The following is a 23,223-nucleotide window of genomic DNA, read 5'->3' as shown; positions in this document are numbered from 1 at the left end:
TTCTTCTATTAACGTCAGACTGTCCCTCCAAACCTAGCTTCCTGGGACCTGAGCAGTGTGGGAGCCTGCGTGCCAGCCGGTGAGGGAGTGGGGCGTAGGCGGGGCCCAGGTAACGGCTTCCGGCGGAAGAGCCGAGGAGCAAGATGGCTGCCACCAAATGGGTCCTGAACTAGGGTGAGCTGGCGTGGGGTTGAGGCGGGGCTCGGACTGAGTCCAAGTTGGGGGCCGTGTGGACTGGGTGCAGGCCCAAGGCCCCAGGCGACATGTGGCAGCCTGGGCCGGGGTCTCTTGTGGGGGTCTACCCCTCAGCTTGTGAGCAGCATCTGTGACCTAATGGCTTTGCAGGCCCTAGCTCTGCTCAGAGCCCTTTTCCCTCTGACCCTGGACCCTGGGAGGTAGTGAGATCTGTTATTGCGACCTCAGACCGCATCCCAAACTGTCATGCTCATTCATTCCCTAAATTCTGCAGCCCTGCCCACTTAGGTAAAGGAACTCCAAGAATAGTTGGGAAATTACGGAAGTAGCCTTGCTACGCGGGTTGGTGAACTCTATGATGCTATTGTATGGCAGTGTTAACAAGAGGCGGGTTGGGGGTTTTGGGAAATGACCACTCCATCCAGAGAGGTAAGGGCAAGCTTCCTGGAGGCACAGGGGCCAGAGATTTGAAAGATTAGCAGGTAGCTAAGCTGGAAGAGGCTGTTGCTTGAATGGAGAGCAGCGAGAGTGAAAGCCCAGAGGGATGAAGCAGTCTAGCACTTGGGGCAAGTAATTTGCATTGGGGAAGCAAGGAGAGAAGAGGCTAGAGAGGTGGGCAGGGCTCAAGTTCTGAAAGTCTTACGTGCCATGCTAAGAATTTGGATTCTGTCCTGTGGTCATTGGTGAACTTTTGGAGACTATTTGGCAGGACAGTGATGTAATCAGATTTGCCCTTTCTTGGAGACATTCTAGTGGCTGTGTAGAGAGAGAGAAACTGGAAGCAGTCAGCCCATTTACAATAACCAGGGGCTAGATGTAGGTCTGAAGAGGGATGGGGAGAGGAGTGTACCTCACAAGTCATTTGTATACCCAAAAGACTATAGGGACCCCTCCTTGCCCTCCCTGTGGCTGTCTTGCTGACAGGGTGTTACAGCAGCTGTACCAAGAGTGTGGGGGACATCGGTTCAGAAAGCACTTGGTGTCTTTGCAGGTGGGCTGGCAGAAGAGATGGATGGCAAAATTCTTCGTGCTGCTTTTATTCCTTCTGGAGACATCACAGATACTCAGATTCCACTGGATTATGAAACAGGTGTTTATTCAGTGTCACATTCAGCTGCCTAATGCCAGGAAAAGAACTTGAGACATTTTAAGTCACGAACATTCTGCGTATGGCTGGTATGTATTGAAGTTCAGGAGGATATCTCTCTAGGCCAGTGTGACTGTGATCTTGGTGATGGAATGTTCTGAGGACAGCAAGGCCAGGATGGTGGGGTGGTTATGGGCTGAAATTGACAGAGATTGACAATTTGTTGGATTTGAGGAAAGGCTTTCTCTACCTTGGAATCATTTGGGGGCTTTGATTTCTGATCATTTAATATATAAACCATATAGTAAGAACCAGTGGTGGGGGAGGGGGTGTGGGATGAATTGGGAGATTGGGATTGACGTGTATACACTAATATGTATAAAATGAATAATAAGAACCTGCTGTATAAAAAAATAAAACTCAAAAAAAAAGAAAAAAGAGCCAGTAGGAAGATAATCTTAGAAATATCTTAAAAGGTCTGGGTGTTCTATCACCCCACCGTCCCTGTTGACCAGACCTCCCTTCTTGGCAGCTATGCTTTTATTTTTGTTTTTATTTTTTTTTAATTTAATTTAATTTATTTATTTTTGGCTGCATTGGGTCTTCGTTCCTCCACACGGGCTTTCTCTAGTTGTGGCGAGCAGGGGCTCCTCTTTGTTTCAGTGCACAGACTTCTAATTGCGGTAGCTTCTCTTGTTGCAGAGCACGGGCTCTAGGCGTGCGGGCTCAGTAGTTGTGGCTTGTGGGCTCCAGAGCGCAGGCTCAGTAGTTGTGGTGCACGGGCTTAGTTGTTCTGCAGCATGTGGGATCTTCCCGGACCAGGGCTCGAACCCGTGTCCCTTGCATTGGCAGGCGGATTCTTTTTTTTTTTTTTTTTTTTTTTGCGGTACGCGGGCCTCTCACTGTTGTGGCCTCTCCCGTTGCGGAGCACAGGCTCTGGACGCGCAGGCTCAGTGGCCATGGCTCACGGGCCCAGCCGCTCCACGGCATGTGGGATCTTCCCGGACCAGGGCATGAACCCACGTCCCCTGCATCGGCAGGCAGACTCTCAACCACTGCGCCACCAGGGAAGCCCGGCAGGCGGATTCTTAACCACTGCGCCACCAGGAAAGCCCGGCAGCTATGCTTTTAAATAGCAGAGGGCAGCGGACAAGCTTAGCCTCGGCAGGGGAGCCTTGGCCTCTGCTCACCTGGGTGAGTTTTCCCTCAGTTGGTGTCACAGTTATATGCACGTTTCTATTTCATCCTTGGCTGTTATTTTCTAAGATAGGAGTTTTAGACCCAGCCTTGCCACTAACTTTGTGCGACACTTAAACTCTCTGAGCCTTCATTGCCTCAATGCTTAAATGAAAGGATAAGATTGGCTTTTTGGTCCTTCTACCTCTGAGTTCTATAAATTAGTAACTCCTATTGCTCTTGCTCTCCACCAACTAAATTAACTTTTTCCTGAGGCCAAGCACTGTGCTTTAATAGTCACCTAACCCGGTAGTGAAGTCAGTGCTCTGTATGCAGTTGATGCTCAGTTGGAATGAGTAATTGACAGATCAACAACTTTTTCTACTTTCTGTAAGTCTTGTAAACAAAGATTCCCAAAATGCTTGGAAAGTAACTTAAATCTTTCATTCTCTTAGTGGTAGAATTGAATACTACAAAATTTAAAAACTTAGTTCACTATTTAGTATGTTTGTTAAAACACACAAAATGACTTTAATATTTCTGGAAACATTGTTGAATAAACCAAGAAAAATGTAAAAATTAGATTTTTGCTTTTTGAATGGCATCTGGATATGGCGTATTTCCTCCTATTGCCCACATATTAACTACCCATTTCTGCTATTATAGAAAAGCACCGAGGATTTGCTTTTGTTGAATCTGAGTTGGCAGAGGTAAGAAATTTTCCCTGGTTAGTATTTGACTAGTGTTGCTGTTGTCATTGGTTACAAAAGGTGCCACTCTCCATTTGAGCGGATGTAGTAATTTTCTGGGGCTGCCATACAAATTAGTACAAACTTTGTGGCTTAAAAAAACAGAAATTTATTCTCATAACTTGGAGTCTAGAAGTCTGAAATCAAGGTATTGGCGGGGCCGCGTCCCTCTGAGGAATTCTTCCTTGACTCTTCCTAGCAATCCTTGGCATTTTTTTGGCTTATAACTGCATCACTTCAGTCTCTGCCCCCGTCTTCACATGGTCTTTTCCACTGCGTGTATCTCTCTGTCTTCTCTTCTTATGAGGACACTAGTCATTGGAGTTATGGCCCACCCTAATTCATTATGACCTCATCTTAACTAATTTCATCTGCAAAGAGTATTTCTAAACAGGGTCACATCCTGAGGTTTGGATAGACCTGAAATTTGGGGGGACACTATTCAACCCTCTATAATGGCTTGGTGGTGACAGTTGCCAAGAGACAGGAAGTTCTGGTTGAAGGAAGGCCCACAGGCCCTGGTTGAGAGTTCTCTTCATGTTGTCAGAATGTGAAAGATAGGCCCTGCAGAGCCCTGAGCCTTCTGGCCTGGCACTGCTCTTTCCTATTTCCTGTGTGTATTCTGTCTCCATAAACTGAGCACCCATCTTTACACCACCAGCTCCAACAAGCAGTTAGTACATGCTGTTTGTTAAATACATACAATCTAGGCCATAGCAAGGGAAGTAGCATCTTTTTTTCCAAAGCTTGTGGTACTGAGTTTTAATTTGCGTGCTAGCTACAAGAAGAGTTGAACTACACACATCAACTTTTCCCTTGTATTCTTTTGGCAGGATGCTGAAGCAACTATCAAAAACATGGTATGGCTGAGAATCTTGCTTTTCACTGAAGCTGTTTTTTGGTGCTACATGGGACCCTGATGCACATATTGTGTTTCCAGTTTCCACAGTTTCAAAGTTATAGAGGAAGCAGAAGTTGCCGTTATTTGAAAGTATTCACTAGGAACTGGCTGCTTATAAAATTAACTCTTATTCAGAAATCCTCCCCATTTAACATTTGTATAAATGTCAACCATCTTATTGGCCAATCTCTCCCTGACATTTTTATATCTATGTCAAGAGTCAGCAAACTAAGTCTATGGGCCAAATCCATTCTGCAGGCTGTTTTTTTGTTTGTTTGTTTGTTTTTGTTTTTTGCAGTACGCGGGCCTCTCACTGTTGTGGCCTCTCCCGTTGCGGAGCACAGGCTCCGGACACGCAGGCTCAGCGGCCATGGCTCACGGGCCCAGCCGCTCCGCGGCATGTGGAATCTTCCCGGACCGGGGCACGAACCCGTGTCCCCTGCATCGGCAGGCGGACTCTCAACCACTGCGCCACCAGGGAAGCCCTGCAGGCTGTTTTTTATATGGCCTATGAATTAAATGGTTTTTATACTTTTAAGGGTCATAAAAAAAAAAGAAGAAGAAGAGGAACATGCAGCAGAGACTGTATCCCACAACGCCTGAAATATTTACTATCTAGCGCTTTATAGAGTTTGCCAACCTGTAGGCTAGGGCAAAATACTGCAAATAAGAGTGTAACTTGACTGCAAGGTGAAATGGTGAATCTTGTATAAGAGGCAGGGTCTCATGAAGCGTATGGAGGGGATTGTGGAAAACTCCTGTAGTTGGCTCTAGTCAAAAATGTGAGGCTTTTTTGAGCCATTGAATAGTGATGCTCTCATAAAGTTAAACCAATTAACAACTGAGAAAGAGAAAACCCATAGAAGGATTATGACAGGTTGGGTACTTCAAAAGAAAAGGATTTGAATTCCTGTTGCTGAATTACCACAAATTTGGTGGCTCAAAAACAACACTAATGTGTTATCTTACAGTTCTGGAGGTCACAAGTCCAAAGTGAGTCTCACTTTGGAGCTAAAATGAAGATATCAGCAGAGTTGTGTTCCTTCTGGGGGCTATAGGGGAGAATGTTTCTTTGCCTTTTCCTCAGCTTCTAGAGAATGGCCATATTCCTTGACTCTTAGCCCCTTCTGTCTTCAAGCTGGCAATGGCAGGGTGAGTTTTTTTCACAGCGCGTCACTCTGAAACAAAGTCCTCTGTCTCCCTCTTCACATTTAGAGGATCCTTGTGATTATGTTGGGCCCATCTGAATAATCCAGGATAATATCCTTATTTTAAGGTCAGCTGACTAGCAACCTTAATTCCTTTTTGCCACATAATATCACATATTCATAGGTTCTGGGGAGTAGGTGAACATCTTTGTTTGTTTAATATTTATTTATTTACTTAGGCTGCACTGGGTCTTAGTTGCGGCACGTGGGATCTTCACTGAGACATGTTTGGTTGCAGCATGTGGGATCTTTAGTTGTGGCATGCGGACTTCTTAGTTGCAGCATGCATGTGGGATCTGGTTCCCTGACCAGGGGTCGAAGCCGGGCCCCCTGCATTGGGAGAGCAGAGTCTTACCCACTGGACCACTAGGGAAGTCCCTAGGTGGACATCTTTGGGCAGGCCATTAGTTTGCCTGCCATAAAACCCTTAAATGCTTTTGCCCTTGTTAAAAACCTTTGTGATCACTCTTCATGACTAAATGTGAAATAAGGATGTTATTTCATGCCATCATTCAGCTTTTCTTAATCACTAGAAATAAAGTTAGTACTTCATTTGTCTGTTTCTAAGAACAAAGACATAGCTATAATTTAATCTTATTAAATATAATTTAATCTTATTAAATTAAGGAATCCTTTTTTCTTTCTTTTTTTAGTTTTCATGAAAAGGCCCCAAACAAAACTTTTTTTTTTCAAGTATTTTATAAATTTATTTATTTATTTTTGGCTGCATTGGGTCTTCGTTGTTGTGCGCTGGCCCTCTCTAGTTGTGGCGAGCAGGGGCTGCTCTTCGCTGCGGTGCCCGGGCTTCTCACTGCGGTGGCCTCTCTTGTTGTGGACCACAGGCTCTAAGCACTTGGGCTCAGTAGTTGTGGCTCACGGGCTGTAGAGCTCAGGCTCAGCAGTTGTGGCGCACGGGCCTAGTTGCTCCGCGGCATGTGGGATCCTCCCAGACCAGGGCTCGAACCTGTGTCCCCTGCATTGGCAGGCAGATTCCTAACCACTGCACCACGAGGGAAGTCCCACAAACCTTTTTTAAAAAGCTGTCTACCCACCTTTTCCTGGTATCAGTTATTCTTGGATTTTGAAATATTCTTAAACATTATTCCATGTTACCATGTTCTCTGTCATTCTTTCATCAAACATGCCCCTCAACAGTCAGCAATACTATCATTTTCCAGTTCAGTACTGCTCTTGTCTTTTTAAGGTGGACTCAGGTATTTGGTAACTGCGTTTACCCTTTTAATTTCAGAGTCCTGAGCTCAGATCCAAAGCTTATGCCATCACAGACCTTTCTGTTGTTGGTGGTGAAACAGAGGAAGTGTGTGGTGGCCCAGGGGCTTTCTGTGGTGAGCCTTGTGCTTAGCTGGCCATTGGAGGTTGCAGGCTCCCAACTTAGGACTAATCATGAGCGAGTCTCAGGCTTCTTAGAAGTAAATGGAAGGCTGCCAGGTCTTCTTTCAGCCTAGCAAGGTTTAAGCAGCTGAGTTGTATTGCACCCTTTTCAGAATGAATCTGAAATGTTTGGGCGGACAATCCATGTCAGTTTGGCCAAAGCAGTGAGAATTAAGGAAGGCTTGTCCAGACCAGGTAAGTGGGGGCAACCACAGATACTCCATCACGTCCTCAGCTGTGGCCTCTGTTGCATCTTTATCTCTGTCTTACTTCCTGCTGTGGGGTAATGTGTACATGAGTAGAGTGGTGTAGAGTAGAGAAGAGAATGCAGCACCTCCAAGGAAATAAAGAGTTTGAGTTTCTCAGAAAGCTAGAGGCCTTGTCCCCATGAAAGTCTTGCTTTGGGACATAGACATAGACTGTGCCCTTCCAGCCTTGACAAGGGCTGGGACTTCCCCTTTTGACACAGCTGAGTCCTTCCTCCTTATTCTCACCCACCTGTGCTAAGAGCTGGACTTGAAGGCCCGACATTTCCCAGTGACAGCTTTCATTGCCCTGGGGAGTTCCTAAGATGTAACTTCTTTTCTATGACCTGTGAGAGCCACGTAGTGTGTCCATGTAGTGAGTCCACGTTATGCATCCACGTAGTGCTGACCAAAGCAGCAAAGAATTGGACGTGGCTAATGAGCACTTGGCTGATAGCTTGAGTTTCTTAACATCTGTTTGATTCTTCCCTTTCATTTTTGTCAGATGATGACTGGTTGAAAATGTTTTCTAGGAAGACTCTTGAAGAGAGGAAAGAGGAAGAAGGGTCAGAGCCTCCCAAAGTGGAAACCCAGGAGGTGAGATTGCAGGCTGCGCTTCCAGAGAGGCTGGCGCTCTGCACCGAGCACACTTCTGCTGTGGATGGTGTTGGGGGAATTGAATGGAGAAAGTGTGGGTGTCTTGTCCTTGTAGGGCACTGGGTGAGAAATGCCTTATGTGTGCTTGGTGTCGATTTGTGACGGCTGTTCAACGAGGGGGTATCTCAGATGAGAGAGGACACCACCAGTACCCGTCATCCACCGATCTTGCCCGCTCCATCGCTGAAGACTTTGGCTCCAGACTCCCTGTCTTCCTGCTCCTACCCTGATTCCACAGAGGCCCTCCCCCAGGTCCAGGGCTCCCCACGCCTGGGCGCTTTCTCCTGCTTCTTGACACACATCTTGACCCTTGCTCCTCAGAATAATACAGGGGCTCCTTCTCCTCTGGCCACCCTTTCCACAGTGGTGTTTCTCTGAGTTCCTTCCGTAACGCTCGCCTCCTTTCTCCACACCGTCCTTGTGCATTTCAGCCACTTTTCTCCCTTGTCTGAGGTTACCACAGCCACTCAGGCAGGGTTCTGGTGATTTCTTTATCTCTTGTCCTAGCCCTGACCTCTCTCCTGGGTTTCACATACTCCTGCCTGAATGTCTCACAGTCACCATAAGTAAACAAAGCACATCCCAGGTGGATTTCCTCTTTCCTTTCACTGTGGTCTCCCTGAGTGCCTGATTTTAGCTAATTTTGCTGCCTTCTGGTCACTCAAACCAGAAGCTTCAGTTTATTTTAATTCACACATGATGCGTTGCCATATTCTGCTTTTATCTTTTAAGTCTTCCTGACTCTTGCCTCTCTCGTTTGTTCCTACTACATTACCTTGGTTTAGCCTCCATCTTCTGTCCTGTGAATAATGATAGTAGCTTCCTAACTGGTCTCTCTGTCGCAGGCCTGCTTCCTCCTGATCTGAGTAGCCAGGAGGAGCTTTCTGAAGGATGGATCTGAGGATAATTGCTCTCCACAAGCATTTTAAGGACCTCCCTCATGTATAGGATTAAGTCTGGGCTACATCAGAGGCACAGAAGGGCTCTCCATGTTCTGACCCTGCTCATCTCTTTATATTGTAGCCCATTTTGCATTCTAGGAAACAAGAGACTATAGTTACCTATAAATCTGTAGTTATCTACAAATTTATAGTTACCTACAAATCTCATGTGTTGTTTTGTTTTTTTAAATTGGGCCACGCTGCGTGGCTTGCAGGATCTTAGTTCCCAGACCAGGGATTGAGCCTGCTCCCTCGACACTGAAAGCGCGGAATCCTAACCACTGGACCGCCAGGGAGTTCCCAAATCTCTTGTGTTTCTGCATAAGCAGTTCCTTTGCCTAAAATGACCTTTCCAACATAATCTGGCTAATTCCTACTCACCTTTCATCCCTCCCTTCTGGGCTTGCATGGCCTCTGGGCTTCCATGGGACCCACTATCCTAGCATTTACTGCATTGTTTTGACATTACTTATTTAACGTATTTTATTTTATTATTATTATTTTTAAACAGAGAACAGGAGTATTTATTTATTTTAAAAATTATTTATTTATTTTTGGCTGTGTTGGGTCTTCGTTTCTGTGCGAGGGCTTTCTCTGGTTGTGGCAAGCGAGGGCCACTCTTCATCGAGGTGCGCGGGCCTCTCACTATCACGGCCTCTCTTTGTTGCGGAGCACAGGCTCCAGACACGCAGGCTCACGGGCCTAGCTGCTCCGTGGCATGTGGAATCCTCCCAGACCAGGGCTTGAACCCGTGTCCCCTACATTAGCAGGCAGATTCTCAACCACTGCGCCACCAGGGAAGCCCTATTTAACGTATTTTAAATATTGCTTACTCTTTGCCGGGCACTAATGGCTTTACAAATATTTAATCCTATTGGCAGTCCTTTGAGGTAAGTACTATTATTATCCCCAAGTCTAGGTGACAAAACTAGGGCACAGTGAGGTCGAATAACTTGTGGACGTTACATAGCTCAGAAGTGGTGGCGCTGAGGTTTGAACCAAGGCTGTGGGGCTCTAGGATCTGTGTACCTCTCACAGTTGTGGCTGCCCCTCCCTCACTGAGTAGCCAGTCCTTCAAGGGCAGAAGCCCTATCTTATTTAATAACCTAGGGCTTGGCCTGAGAGCTTATACCTACGTGTTGACCTAATCCACACTACAAAGAGGTCAGACAGAGACAGTAGAGTTTTCTCTGTCAAACAGGTGGGAAGGTTTCTATTGAATGTTTTATCATCTAATCAGCCTTGTCCATTTGGAGCACTAAGCAAGGCCCAACTTCCTCCACTGTCTCCTCTCTGAGCACTTAGGCCCTCCTTGCTTCCACTGCAGCCAGCCTGTGGATATGCAGGGCTAAGCATAGAGGAAGGGGGTGGTGTTGCACAAGTGGGTCCGTTTAACTGACTAAGGTGGGTGGGCTTGAACTGGAAGTTGAAGTTGTTGAGAGTTGTGTGTTTTGAGCCAGAAAAGCGTTGTTCTGTGACTGCAGGGGAGAGTGAAGGCGAAGCGAGCTGACGTGTCTCAGGGAGTGAGATGAGATAAAATGCCTGAGGGGTGGGGCTCCGGGTAGACAGTGCTGAGGTCTCCTGTCACTGGGTGTCTGGCTGGGGGCCGTGGCCATGGCCTCCGCCTTCTGCAGCCCCATCAGGGCCTAAGGCCTTTCCTGTCGGTGCCTTGCTCAGCCCGCTCGCTGCAGTGGGTTCTGGTGTGTCTTCAGAAGAACACTCGCTCTCCTAGTCAGGGAGTCAGGCTGTTCTCTCTAACCTGGCCATTTCTCCTGCGTCTAGGGAGAGCCCGCTGTAAAAAAGGCCCAGTTAAACCCTCAGGTGTACATGGACATCAAGGTCAGGAACAAGCCAGCAGGCCGCATCCAGATGCTCTGCGTTCAGACGTCGTTCCCATGACAGCAGGTGAGCAGGACTCCGGTCAGGATGGCCGGGAAGCTAGTGGCTGAGGAAGCTGCCTGGACTCCTGGGCCCTTGACTATTTCTACCTGAGTCTATCTGAGGCATCTTAGATCCCAGCATCTAGTGACAAATGAGGCAGAACAGGCTTTTCTTTCTTTTTTTTGCCACGCCACATGGCTTGTGGGATCTTAGTTCCCCGACCAGGGATTGGACGCATGCCCCCTGCAGTGGAAGCATGGAGTCCTAACCACTGGACCGCCAGGGAACTCCCAGAACAGGCATTTTTGAAATTCCATAAAGGCTTAGGACTGTTAGAAAGAGTAAGCAGTTAAAAGTTTTGTGATTTGTTTTAATTGCTCTCCCATTTGATTTTATTGGGGTTTTTAAAAATAATTTTGTTTTGATATATTTTCAAATTTACAGATAGAATAAGAATTCTATACGAATAGTACAAGGAACTCTCATATATCCTTTAACTGTTGATTAATTTACTTTTTTGTCCTTATGCTTTATCATTTTGTTTATATACATACATACATACATGTATTTTTTTACCCCCATACTAGTTGAGAGGAAGTTGAAGACATACATCATTCTTCAGTATGAATTTCCTAAGAACAAGAATATTCTCTTACATAATCATAGTACAGCTATCAAAATCAGGAAATTTAACATCAGTATAACACTATTAACTAATCTTCAGGTCATATTCAAATTTCATCACTTATCCCAATATTGTTCTTTATAGTAATGTTAACAATTTCTGTTCCTTGACAAGGAGTCACACATTGCATTTAGTGGGGGGGGGGGGTGTCTCCTTAGTCTCCTTGTATTTCTAACAGTTTCTCAGTTTTTTATTGTCTTTCTTGATCTTGACATCTTTGAAGAGACAGGCCAGTTGTTTCTAAGATTGTTTCTCGGTTTGTCTTTGCCTGGTACTTCCGCGTGATTAGATTTAGATTATGTGTTTCGGCAGGAATACCTCAGAAGAACGTTGTTTCCTTGTTAGTGCATCGTATGAGGAAGTACTTGAGGTCAGTTCCAATGTTTGTGATGTTAACTTTGACCACTTGGTTAAGGAGATCTCTGCCAGGTTTCTCCCCTGGAAGGTTACAATTTTTAAGTTATAAATTAAAAGCTAAAATTTTTCTCCTCACTCTCTCCAGCCCATCTCACAGAGGTAACTACTATTGACAATTGTTGTATGTTGCCTATTTCCTTAAATATTCATAATTACTCTTTTTACCCATGATCCTTTTTTTTGTTTCAATCTAGCTTTTTTTTTTTTTAATGCTTATCAAAGTCATAATTGCATACAGTTTAAAGAAAATTGTTCTTTGGAGTTTGTTACAAAACATGACATTCTTCTGCTCCCCCATCGTCATAATTTTTCTGCCCTGCCAGAGGCAACATTCTTTTCTTTTAGGTGATTATTTTGACTTTTATTGCTCTATCTCTGAAAAATATATTCATGTTACTGCTACTTGATTTTTCTCAGTTTTTGGCTGTTATAGGTCAGTTTTTCTGGGAAACAGACTCATGGAGAGGTGGATGCAGGAAGTTTATTGGGGAGTGATCTCAGGAACAACTTCTGTAAGAGAATGAGTGGAGTAGATGGGGCAAAAATAGAGTAATTGACCAGCCTTGCAGTCACACAGAGACCTCAGCTGATCCCATGGGGAGTTTGGGAGCTTGGATATCCCTCCAGAATGTCCAGCTCTGAATTTTAGGCCAGGGGGCCAGGCTTTTGTACCCTCATATGGACCAGTCATGAATTCTGGCTGATTCCCAGGAGTGGTGAGGCAGCTCTCTTTGGCCAAAGGCATTTCCTGGGTGGGACCCATCCTGGGGCTGGTAGCATCCAACACTCCTGGGAGGTGAGGGGGTGAGGGAATGCGGGTCTTGGTCTTGGAGAGGATCTGTGGGCTTAACCACAGCATCCATTGCAGTCCACCCATCTCGCAACTCAGATCCACTTACTTCACCTGGGAACAGCTCCTCCAGGACTCTGGTTGGTCTCTTTTTCTGGGGAAACTTCTAGAGGAATGTTAATGGAACTATAATCCCATTGCTGCTCTTGGTCTCAGAACCACAAACGATACTTGTCATCTCCCTCCTTTACTTTATTCCAGATTCCTCACCCTCACCTCAGCTGGCTTCTCTGCTTGTCTACATGGCTTACCTGATGAGGTGACCTAGACCTTTATCCAAGGGGATTTGAGCTCCTGGTCATTGTGCCCTTCCCAGGCCATGGCTGCCCATCAAGATTGGGCAGGGGAGTACAAGAGAGGTCCCATGGGTCCCCCAAACGTATTCTGACCAGCCCTGTTGTGTAACAGCAGACCTACCTCCTAAAGACCAAGGTCAAGAATCTCGCCAAGATCATGACTGCTTTTCTTTCCTGCTTGTCACCTGGCACAAGGAGCCTGAAGTGATCACCCAGTGGCATAGCTTAAAGTGTAATGGGAGTCTGGTTGTCTCCACTGGTGAAGGTGTGCCCGCTAGGAACCAGGACCTCTAGATCCATAGAGGCTTGAGTTGCAGGGATAGAAAGTAACAGGAGTGATGGTAACCAGGACCACTCCAGCTTCTACTTCTTGGTTCCTGGACCCCCAGGGACATAGCACTCGCTAATGAGCACTGATTTAGGGCTGTCCTTACAGGAAATCTTTTTTTTTTTTTTTTTGGCCGAGGCATTCAGCATGCAGGATCTTAGTTCCCCGACCAGGGATCAAACCTGTGCCCCCTGCACTGGGATCACAAGTCTTAACCACTGGACCACCAGGGAAGTCCCCAGGATATCATTTCTGATATCCTAATACTGTCCTTCATAGAAACCTTTCTCCCCCTAATCTAGAATCATGCACTGTGTTTGTTGTGTCAGTTTAATCTCCTTTAATCTGGAACTGTTCCTCAGCCTTTGTCTTTTATGACATTGTCGTTTTTGAAGACTCCAGGCCAGTTGTTTTATAGAATGTTCCTCATTTGAATTTGTTTCCTCACGATTAGATTCAGGTTATTTTTGGCATTCTTTGCAGTACTCCAGAAGTGACTTGTCTGTCTCCCTGTCACTAATGTCGATTTTTCCATTACTGGTGAGGGTTACCTGGTTAAGGTTGTGGCTGCCAGTTTTTCCCCACTTACAAGGTACTTTTATTCCCCTTTGTAATTGATAAGTGACTTTTAAGGAGATACTTTAAGACTTTTTACCTGGTGATTTTTGGTATTCTAGACTAAGTCAATTATTACCGTGATGGTAATTTTCTAATTATTGCTCCCTCTGTATTAAAAACATTAGCATTTCTACATTTATTCTAATTAGCCATCTGCTCTGAATAAGAGCTTTCTCTTCTTCCTTCCCCCTTTATTTGTTTTGCGTTAGTAGGTCCGTGTGTTAGTGTACACTCGTGAGTCTTTTTATTCATGTTCTACTCCATTACACTCACTCACTTGTCAGTTGCTCAGACTGTCCTAAGTTTGGCCATCAGGAGCCCCCTCAAGTCTGCTCCTATATCATATCCATTTGACACTCATTTTTTGAGCATTTCCTTACTTTCTGGTACAATAAAAAGATCTGGGCTTATCTGGTACTGTCTCTGCTCTGACCCTGGAATCAGCCATTTCTCCAAGAAGCTCCTGTTCCTTTTAGTAGGAAATAATAATTAGAAATCAAGATCTGGGGCTTCCCTGGTGGCACAGTGGTTGAGAGTCCGCCTGCCAACACGGGGGACACGGGTTCGAGCCCTGGTCCGGGAGGATCCCGCATGCCGCGGAGCACCTGGGCCCGTGGGTCGCAGCTGCTGAGCCTGCGCTCTACAGCCTGTGAGCCACGGCTGCTGAAGCTCGCGCGCCTGGAGCCTGTGCTCCGCAACAAGAGAAGCCACTGCAGTGCAAAGCCCACGCACCGCAAAGAAGAGTAGCCCCCGCTCGCTGCAACTAGAGAAAGCCCATGCACGGCAACAAAGACCCAACACAGCCAAAAATAATAAATAAATAAATAAAATAAATTTATTTAAAAAAAAAAAAAAAAAAATCAAGATCTGGATCCTGAGTAGGTACACTGCTTCTGGGGTGTCACTGAGCCTAGGCCCTTTCAGCCTTTCAGTAGGAAGTGTGTGTGTGTGTGTGTGTATGTGTGTATGTATATCTTTAAGTCATGAATTCATACTGATACTCTAATTTCTGTCTAATACTACATATTTATATCACCTTTCTCCCACAGCAAGAGCCTTGGCTCCCAATAACATCAGTATATTCACATACTGTTCAATCCTACAGTACAAAATAGTTTCAGAATTGCTACATTTGTACCACTACCAACAAACAGTTTTTTTGCAGTTCTTCTTCTTCAGTCTGTAAAGGGTCCAAATACCGTGTTCAAAGAGTTCTTAGATTCCTTTCTTCTGTATGGCTAAGTTATCCATTTAACTTAAGTTCTCACTTGTTTCTCTTTGTGTTCCATTTTAGGGGTTCCACCCCCACCCCCGGCCTTATTGATTTAGTTTTATTTCTTGAATAAACACTGACAGGCTTCAGAAATCAAAACTATACCAAGAGGCACACATGGAGTTGTGTCACTCCCTCCCACTCCCTCTGCCCCTATTCCCACCCACCTTCTATGAGTAACCAATTTCATTAGTTCCTGGTTAATCCTCCTTTTGTTTCCTTTTGCAAAAATGAACAGATATAGGAGTATTTCCTTATTTCCTTCCTTCTTTCACAGCATGTAGCATATTGTGTATTCTCTTTTGCACTTTGCTTTTTTCACTAAACAACATATCCTGGAAATCACTCTGTATCAGTTCACAGAGATCTCCTATTCTTGTTCATAATACTTCACAAGGTGGACATACCATAGTTTATTCAACAAGATTCTGGTGCTTGGGCATTTAGGTTGTTTCCATTATACTGCCGTTACAAATAATGTGTATGTGGATTTCATATCGTTGGAGGTATACCTTCAGGGTCATTCCTAAAAGCAGGGTTACTGGGTCAAAGGGTAAATGCACAAGTAGTTTTGTTAGATATTGACAAATTCTCCTACAAAGAGGTATCATTTTGCATTCCCTCTAGTAATGTGTGGGAATACCTGTTTCCCTGACTTCACTCACAGATTGTGTTTTTAAGTTTTTGAATTTTGGCTAGTCTGATAGGCAAGAAATGGTGTCTCAAAGTATTGATAGTTTTAATTTATGTTTTTCTTATTATGGTTGTCAAAGAATATCTTTTTATATATTTAATGACTTATAACAAAAACTGTCCCCCCAAAATGATTTTTTTATGTCTTCTGTCGCTTTTTCTGTTAAGTTTGATCCTTTTTTTCCTTCCACTTTTTAAGAGTTCTTCATATATGGGGATATTAGATTTTCTGTGGTATATGTTGCCAATGAATATTTCTCCCAGTTTGTCATTTTTTGTTGTTGTTTTTACTTTGTTTATAGTTTTTTTGCCATGCAAAAGTTGTTGAATTTTTTTTTTTAATTGCCCCTGGGTTTTGAGTGATAGTTGGAAAGTCCTTCCTTACACCCAGGTTATAGAAGAATCCAACCCATGTTGTCCTCTAGTACCGATAATTAATTTTTTCTTTACATTTAGATATCTGATCCATTTATTCTTGCAGTGAGCTAAGTTGTAAATCCAGCTTCACCTTTTTTCAAATGTTTGTTCATATGTCCCAGCACCATTTTAGAAAATGTCCATTTTTGCCCCAACGATTTTAAGATGACAACTTTTATGAAATACTGAATTATATGTACCTTGGTCTGTTTCTGGACTGTCTGTTCTATTCCCCTGGTCTGTTCAGTCCCTTTGTGTGCCATACCACTAGTAAACGTTTACTTCAAGTGAAGGTAATATATACTTTCTTAGATTCTGAGAGCTGGAGGTTTAACTCTCCAGTTAGATATTTTTAACCTGGGTACCTTTTCCTTTCTCGGTGCCAGAGAATTTCCGCTGCCTGTGCATCCATGAGAAGGGCTTTGGCTTCAAGGGCAGCAGCTTCTACCGCATCATCCCCCAGTTCATGTGCCAGGGCGGCGATTTCACCAGCCACAATGGCACTGGGGGCAAGTCCATCTACGGGAAGAAGTTTGACGATGAAAACTTTATTCTCAAACACATGGGACCAGGTGGGACCCGATCGGTGGGAGGTGATCGGCGGGCCGGGCTGGGGCCAGGTGGCTGTGCGGGGGGAGTGATGGGCTGTGGTTCTTTTCTCCAGACTGCCACCCAGTGAACGGAGGAGAGGCGTTCAGCCTGGCTAGAGCTTTAGGCTTCTAAAGGTTTTTTGTTTTTATTTTGACTTACTCAAGTTCATGCTTGCCTCCTTTTAAGAGGAAAAGGCACCCAGTGAACGGAGGAGAGGCGTTCAGCCTGGCTAGAGCTTTAGGCTTCTAAAGGTTTTTTGTTTTTATTTTGACTTACTCAAGTTCATGCTTGCCTCCTTTTAAGAGGAAAAGGCATATAGCCTGCTCCTGCTGCCACAATGATGTGTTGTTACTGTTTTTGTAACTTTTTATTTTATATAATTTCAAGTTTACCAAAAATTTACCAGAACAGAACAAGGAGCCCCTGCCTGTAAACCTTTATATGCCGTTCAGCCACATCACCAGTTGTTTGCTGGTGACCATCGTTCCCCACTTATTCTGGTCTCTTTCTGTATATATTTATAGACAATGCCTATTTGGGAGCAGCCATTTGCGAGTAAGTCAGAGACCTCACGCACTTTCACCACTAAATACCTCACTGTGTTATTTCCTAAGAACAAGGGCATTTTTAGTATTACCACAATATATAGTTATCAAAAGCAGAAAATTAACACTGATACAATACTGTCACCTACAGTGCATATTCAGGTTTCATCGTGGTCACAGTAATGTCCTTTCTGAGGTATTTATAGTTGAAGTGTATCATCTGCTCACACAGTCGTGGCCCAACCCCTCCCCTCCCCAACCCCCAAAACACTGATGTTTGTTTGCGTCTGCCTCCTCATTTCCCGGGCTCCGTCACCAGCTGTGCTTCCCTCACTCGCCTTCCAGCCACACTGCCTTTGCTTGCTCTCTCCTGCTCACCTGGTACAAAACTCCCGTGTGCTGGAGAAAAGCACGTGCCCACGCACCGGATCCCCTTCAGGCTGAGGAGCACGCCCAGCAGTCCTCGCAGGTCACTGATTGATCCTCACCCACAGGCTGAGAAGAAAACACTCCTTTTCCTCGATCCTCAGATCTCCAGCGTTGCCCCCTCCACTCGCCCTCCCAGCTAATGATCTTGCTTCTTATTTCACTGAGCGGTAGGAACAATGAGAAAGATCTGCTGTACTCTCTTCTCAGTTCCCATTAGACCCTGGGTCCTCCCCTCCCTTTACTGCCTCCTCCAGTCCCCCTCATGCTGCAGTGCTGCCAGCCTTCAAAGAAATAAAATAACTCTCCCTCGACCCTGTGTTCCCCCTCCAGCTTCCACATTAATTCTCTGGTCCCTTTTTAGCAAAACTTCTTGAGAGTTGTGTAAGCTCATGGCTTCTGTTTCTTTCCTCAGCCCCCTCCAGTGAGACTTCCTTCCCCACCACGCCTTGCTCTTGTTGAAGATGCCAACAGCCTCCATCTTGCCAGCAGCCAAGGCTCGGCCCTCTTTTTCCACCTCTAAGTAGCACTTGATACTATGAATCACGCCCTTCCTGAACCCCTTTCTTCACTTGCTGGCAGAACACCTCATCTTCCGTTCTCTTTGTGCCTCATAGGCTGCTCATCTTCAGTCTCCTTTGCTTTCTCCTCCTCCCCACCTCCAAGTTGCTAGAGGGACTCAAAGCTCAGCCCTGGTTTTTCTTCTCTGTCTACACTTACTCTTTACTTAACGGTGCTTAACGCGTTAGCCTCGTGCCCACCTCTTAGAACTGATACTTTCCTATATGCTGAAATGAAAGTCACAGCTAATATATCCTGCCAATACCTAATTTTTAAAAAGTAGTATTATAACATAAAGGAGGGACTTCCCTGGTGGTGCAGTGGTTCAGAGTCCGCCTGCCAGTGCAGGGGACACGGGTTCGAGCCCTGGTCTGGGAGGAACCCACATGCCACGGAGCAGCTAGGCCTGTGTGCCACAACTGCTGAGCCTGCGCTCTGGAGCCCACAAGCCACAACTGCTGAGCCCGTGTGCCACAACTACTGAAGCCCGCCTGCCACAACTACTGAAGCCTGTGCGCCTAGAGCCTGTGCTCTGCAGTAAGATAAGCCACCACGATGAGAAGCCCGCGGACTGCAACAAAGAGTAGCCCCCACTCCCCACAACTAGAGAAAGCCCACGGGCAGCAACAAAGACTCAATGCAGCCAAAAATAAACAAATAAATAAATTTATAAAAAAAAAATAAATAACATAAAGGAAAGTAATTTAGAATAAAACAGTATGCATTTCGGTATTTAGATGCTTGGACACAACTGCATGTATGGAATATTTAAACACATGAACTTCTGCCTGGAGCAGGTTAGCAACGTGGACTGACACTGGCATGTCATGTCACCAGAGTCACGGCAACATGATTTTCTGAAACAGTGAAAATCTCTTGGTAATATTCTGAACGAAAAGAAAGTGACTCTTCCCTCAGTTTATGTGGTAGGTCCATTTCTGAAAAAATTCTACATAATAAATCTTTGGATTTACATGTAAAATGGAGTTAGGTTCTAGGCTTAGATCATTATAAACAGATATTTGTCATCTGCATGAATGTTTGTCTGGGCATTGAAAGTCTAAGAGGATTTAGAATAATTCTTCATTAGGTGGGACATTGCAGGACATGCCTGCTTCCTCCCCAGTATTACTGACAACCAAAACCATGCCTTGAACTTTCCAAATAGCCTCGAGGGGGCAGCATTACCCTATTTAGAGTCACTGCCCTAGACAATCCTGTCTCGTCCCGGGGCTTTCCCTCATGTCTGCTGAATTTCTCTCGGCCCCGTGTATGTCTCGCTGCTGCTCTCCAGCTGTCTTCCCTGGACATCCCAGCGGGGTCGCAGACCTCACGTGCCCAAGCAGCTCTTGCTCTTCACCCCCGAGCGCTCCCTCGCCATCTCCCCTGTTTCAGCCACCGTCTACCCGGCTGCTAGGTCAGAAGCTTAGGACTCATCCTTGCCCCCCTCCTCTGTTGCCTGGATGGCAGGTCCATCTGTCTTCTGTTCACCTCCTGGTGCAGCTGCTCTTCACCTTCCTCCACCACCACCAGCGTCCCCGAGCTTATCTCCCTCCTTCCACTCTTGCCTCTTCCCCCGCAGAGTCTAATCTCTGCAAGGTGGTCAGAGCAGTCCTTTTTAAGAGTAACTCTCATCACGTTGCTCTCCTGCTGACAGCCCCCCCGTGGCGCATCTCGTGTAGCGTCTGGTCCTACAGGCCGGCTGCCCTGGGTCCTGGCCCCTCTCCAAGCTCATGGACTGTGCTGCTCACCCTCTCTGCCCCCACTGCCGTCTGGCTGTTCCTCAGACACCCAGAGCTCACTTGCCACAGGGCCATGGCAGGTGCCAGCTCCTCTCCTGGAGGCTTCCTCCTCCAGCACCCACAGGCTTCACCCCTCATCTCCTCTGGGCATCGCCCACAGGTCGTCTAGTCCAAGAAGCCTGTCCTTGCCTCTCTGTCTAAAATGGGCTTTCCTACCATCTTGCGCTTCTTTTTAATCAGCTTCATTTTTCTTCACGCACTGGTTACTGGTTACTGGAAATCATATTATAAATTTACTCTTTTACTTAATTATTGTCTTATTTCTCCTGAGAATGTCAGCCTCATGAGGGCAGGATTTAGTCTTTCTTGTTCACCATTGTATTCTGGAACAGTGTCTGACACATAGTAAACCTGCAGTAAATATTTAAATATTTAAAACAGATATTCACAGGGCCAGTCCATTATGTGTCAGGCACCCTGATCAACTCCGGCCTGAAAGTAGAGTGGGACTCAGTCCCCACTTGAAGGGAGTACACGTTTTAGAGGCCCAGCCACGGTGGGTGGAGTTTCTTGTTGCCACAGATGAACTGCAGCTCCTCATGCTACACTCCATCAGCCCCTGCCAAACCTGGGCCTTTTAGACTAAACTCGGATGTCACTTCCTCCAGAAAGCCTTCTGTGATACTGTCACCAGTGTGTGTGTGTGTGTGTGTGTGTGTCTGAGGTGACTGTCTTTTGTGCTCTCATTCGCTGAGCAAACATCTCTGCCACTAGGCTTCACTATTTCAGGGCATAATTATCTTTATTTTTTAACAGTTTCATTGAGATAGAATTCACGTACCATTCAGTTCACCCATTTAAAGTATACATTTCGGGACTTCCCTGGCGGTCCAGTGGTTAAAGACTCCACGCTCCCAAGGCAGGGTGTGTGAGTTCGATCCCTGGTTGGAGAACTCAGATCCCGCATGCTGCATGGTGTGGCCAAAAACTAAAAATACACATTTCAGTGGTTTCTAATGAATTCACGTAGTCACGTAGCCATCCCCACATATAATTTTAGAATGTTTTCATCACCTCCAAAAAGAAACCCCACACTCTTTAACAGTCATTCCCTAATCCCCTTGTCCCCCAGCCCTAGGCAAACACTAATCTTCTTTGTGGATTTGCCTATTATGGGCATTTCATGTAAACAGAATCATAAAATTGTAGGCTTTTGTGACTGGCTTCTTTTATTTAGCATAATGTTTTAAAAAATGTCCATCTACAATATAGTGTGTATCAGTATTTCATTCTTTTTGTATTGCCAATTAATATTCCACTTATGGGTATACCACAGTTTATTCATAAGTTGATGGACATTTGGGTTGTTTCTAATTTTCGGCTATTATGATGCGGCTGTGAACATTCATATCTAGGTTTTTGTGTGGGCATGTGTATTTATTTCTCTTAAGTATATACCTAGAATTGGAAAACTATGTGTTTTTTTGTAGATATCCTTTATCAGATTAAGGAAGTTCCCTTTTATTCCTCGTTTGTTGGGTGTTTTTATCATGAAAAGGTGTTGGATTTTTTTCCTGCATCTATTGAGATTATTATGTGGTTTTTGTTCTTTATTCTGTTGATACGGTTTATTACATTGGTTTCTGGATATTAAACCAAGCTTGCATTCCTGAGATGAATCAATATTTAACTTGTGAGTGACTCTTTTCCGCTAGACTGTGGGCTCCACCAGGCCTGGGACCAGTGTCCCCAGGGTTCAACAGGTGCCTGGTTATGAAGTAATAAGTATTCGTTTAATGAATTAATGAAAGGACAAACTAGTATAAAATGATTGAAACAGCCATGCGTAGAGTTTCATTGACTATCAGTTGAGTGGAAGACAAGGCATCCAAGACTCCGTACATCCCAGAGTCTGAGCCTGACTGAAAGGCTGACAGCAGTGTGCACAGACACCCTCTGAGGGCCAGACATCCCAGCAGCATTTACACTCCTCCCTCTACTACCAGACAGTCCTGAGGGCCGGGAGCAGGGTGGAGGGGGTCCATGTGGTTGTTCTCTCCCCCAGGCCTGCTCTCCATGGTCAACTCTGGCCCAAACACCAACGGCTCCCAGTTCTTCCTGACGTGTGACAAGACGGACTGGCTGGACGGCAAGCACGTGGTATTTGGGGAGATCACGGAAGGCCTGGACGTCTTGCGGCAGATTGAGGTGGGCGGCCGCCCGGGCCCCCGGTGCACAGCCGTGTGGGAGGGCAGGAGCGGGGGCTCCGGGGCCTGGAGAGAGAGGCCACGGCTGCTGCTGCTGGGGGTGGGGGGGCAGGGGGCGGGGCGGGTATCCTGAGCTGCCCTTTCCTCTCCACCCTCCCTCCCTCCCCTGATTCCTCCTCTTCTGTTTTGCCTGCAAGGGCCCAGGGCAGCAAGGATGGGAAACCCAAGCAGAAGGTCATCATCTCCGACTGTGGGGAGTATGTGTGAGAGGGCAGCTGTCAGCCCGGGGAACCGGCAGCCAAGGTGTCCCGTTTGCAGCAAGCAGGGCTTTGTGTCCTGGCCCTTCCTTGGGGTAAGCGTGGGGCAGCTCCTCTGCAGGCACGGCCTGGGCCGCCTCTGGCTCTTCCCCAAGTGGGGCCGTGGGCCAGGGTGCTGCCCTCCCCACCGTGGACGGCTGTGCGTGCCCTGTCCAGGCCAGGGCCTCTCCTGGGCCCGCCTGTGTGGATCTTGGCTGTGTCTTCTGGTAAAATTAATCCTAGTTCTTGTACTGCTGCCACGCAGCCAGGTCCCAGGTGTTTTCAGAGGTTGCACCTGTGACTGACCTGTCCTGCTGCAACGGATGACAGACCGTAGTCCCTCCCGTGCTGCTTCCCTCCTCTCCAGGCTGGCCCAGAAGGCACACCCTTGCCAGACCTGCAGGTCAGCTGAGGTCAGAGCTGCTGCAGCAGTGCCTCTGTGTCCAGTCTCTGACCTGCTGCCAGGCGGGGGGAGGTGGCTGAGCCAGGCCCCGTTCCTGCCCTCACACCTGCTGGTCTTGAGTCTAATGGGCACAGTGGTCCGTCTCAGCGACCCGTTCACTTATTGTTCATTCGGTGAACCAACAGTCAGAATTGTATTACAGCAGAGTCCAGGATCCTTCTTTTGCCAGGCCATGAGCTTGGTGCCGGGGAGATACAAGAAGCCAGAGGTGGTTCCTGCCCCGCCCGCAGTCCCACCTGGAAGTTGCGCTCTGACGCTGCGGTCTGTCACTTGCTCTAGGCTCGCCTGTCACCCACACCATCCAGGCCACCTCGCAGCAACCCGCTGTGCCGAGGCTGAGCCCCGTCAGGTGCTCAGTCACCAGAAACCTTGTCCAGGGCTGC

The 23,223-nt window shown here is 46.3% G+C and overlaps 1 pseudogene; it reads left to right on the top strand.

Moving 5' to 3' along the window:
* Positions 1 to 143: 143 nt before the first annotated feature.
* Positions 144 to 22,348, top strand: LOC136137516 (peptidyl-prolyl cis-trans isomerase E-like; annotated as a pseudogene).
* Positions 22,349 to 23,223: the final 875 nt, after the last annotated feature.

This window comes from Phocoena phocoena, chromosome 1, assembly GCF_963924675.1.
Source record: "Phocoena phocoena chromosome 1, mPhoPho1.1, whole genome shotgun sequence".
Taxonomy (NCBI): domain Eukaryota; kingdom Metazoa; phylum Chordata; class Mammalia; order Artiodactyla; family Phocoenidae; genus Phocoena; species Phocoena phocoena.
The sequence above is the reverse complement of the archived record's forward strand: the minus strand, read 5'-3'. Positions and strand labels throughout refer to the sequence as shown.